General features: G+C 36.8%; 1 pseudogene; it reads left to right on the top strand.

The window, feature by feature from the left end:
- Positions 1-932: 932 nt before the first annotated feature.
- Positions 933-2,357, top strand: LOC137398300 (uncharacterized; annotated as a pseudogene).

Genomic DNA, 2,357 nt, shown 5'->3' on the forward strand with positions numbered 1-2,357 from the left:
GGTTTGACACTTTTGGAGTTTGGTTTAGGTCGTTTAATGCATGAGAGGATTTTGATGTTAGGTAATATCAGGTTCATATTGTGGTTTGTGTTCTCCAAAAAGCTCTATAATTGTCACCAAGAAAGTTTGTGTTTGTAAGTAGGAGAACAGAAATTGTCCATGAAGGTTCTGCTCTCCCAGCCAGTCGAGATGGTATTAAGACTTTCTATTTGTGGACTCAATAGAGCTGTTCATTACCTAGAAGTGTTTAGCTTTTGCAGATTTAGCAACTAAACCTTAGGAAAAACCAAAATTAAGAGTATAACGACACGTTTGAAAATGACAAATTAGAAAAATAAGTAATGGTAGCAAAAATTAGCTTTTAAAAAGTGTAAAAGGTTATATTAATCAATAATAAAAAGTGCATATTTAACGTGTGCAATTGCCAAAATACTACAGAGTATGTATTAAGTAATCGCCAAAAGACTACAGAGTATGTATTAAGTAATTGCCAAATGACTACAGAGTATGTATTTAGTAAGAGCAATGGGAATGATAAGAACAGCTTAGCTTTGTGGTTAGGTGCGCGTGTGTACAAAATTGTTGTTGCAATCTTTGTTAGTTCAAATCCGGTATGAAGCAGTTATCTGTCCTAGACTTTAATCGTGATCGTTGGACAGATGACACGACGACAGACAAACTTTGAGATTTAGATATATAGACTAGCACCCTGGTGGTCAGTTGTGCCGCGAAAGAGATTAACCTTTATGATAATTACTCTAATAGAGTTCTTAAGCGATTATGTCACGTTGCCATTGCACAAAAAAAACTCAGTTCTAAACAAACTCGCATTTCGATCAAAATAGCCACGCTATCTATCGCATCGCTGCTTTCTATTTTCTCAGCTGAAAATAAATCGATTTAAAGGAGAGAAAATCACTTTCACTCTGATCATGTGGAAGCATTTAATTACCAGCAAGGAGTTTTACGAGGAGAAGTCCATGCAAGTAGGAAAAAGAAGGTTTATAAAGTCACGGTGAGTAAACGTATGATTTATCAACTAAAAAAGCATGCTGCGTTGTTTTGATACAAAAATTTTATTGTATTTAATTCAGATGGTCTAGGCAGGAATTTCTCAATGTACGTTCTCAAAAGACACAATGTTCGTAGATCGAAAATAAACAAACAATTTTGCGTATGTTTTGGCTTATTTACAAAAATACCACAAACAGTGCGAGTTTAGCCAATTCAAACATATTTCTGATGATATATCGTAAACTATCTTTTATGCCTTTAATATTGAAAATTGCACATTTTCTTGGATGATCAACATAAGATAAAATCGACCAAATGCGAATGTCCGCGAGGAGCATTTAAATGTAGCCATGCAGCTGCACTTTTTATTCACGGAATCACAATCTTAGCCGAACCGATGTCGAATGCCAGTGGAGGAAAAGGAAGGTCACAACTATGCTGTCAAATCAAGTGGTTTCAGAGCCATTTCTTTGACCAAAAAGGTACTGTGCTCTGTTGAGGAACCCTACGCAAGCCGATCGTTCCGCACTGTATGAGGATCTAAATAGATATGGAAAGTTTACAAGACTCTGCTGGCTGCTCAGCTCTGAGCCACCTGTTGCTACCAAGCTGCCCATGCCTTCCATCAAAAAAATTATTCTCTCTGATGAGTTTCTTTGAGCAAAAGGGATTCCAGAACAGCTGGATTGCTTGATTGGACGTTCCAAACTAGATGTAAATAAAATTGCAAGGATTAGCCAGTTAACTGTGGGCTAAAGGGAGAACCCTGTTTGGCATTTGGCCAGAAGAGGTCGACTTACTGCCAGTAACTTTGGCTCTGTTCTCAAAGCTAAAAGAGTCACTAGTAAAACGTCTCCTTGAGGAATATTTATCAAGAGTCAAAGCAGTCCAGTGAGAAATTAACACTGAAAAAAAGCCATTACAGCGTTCACCTTAAAAACAGGGAAAATTATTAAGGATTCTGGCATCTGGTTTGATTCATCTTGGATTCTTGGTGCTTTAATTGATGGCATTGTAGACGACGAAACTGTCCTGGAGGCAAAGTGTCCATATACTGAACAAAACCTAATAATAGCAGAGGCTTTGAATTCAACTTCATTCTGCCTTGAAAAAATTGAAAGTTAACAAGGTTACACCTTGAAAAAAGACCATGTGTACTGGGATCAAGTCCAAGGACAAATGTATTTATCTGGTAGAAGGTTTAGTTTTTTATTGTCTGGACTACAAAAGATGTAGCAGTTATGAAAATAGAAAGGGACGACTCATGGTCTGCAAACATTCCACAATTAATTAAGTTTTATTGTGATTATATTTTCCCCAAAACCGTGAAAGGAGAGTTGTAA

The sequence above is a fragment of the Watersipora subatra genome, chromosome 6, assembly GCF_963576615.1.
Source record: "Watersipora subatra chromosome 6, tzWatSuba1.1, whole genome shotgun sequence".
NCBI lineage: Eukaryota > Metazoa > Bryozoa > Gymnolaemata > Cheilostomatida > Watersiporidae > Watersipora > Watersipora subatra.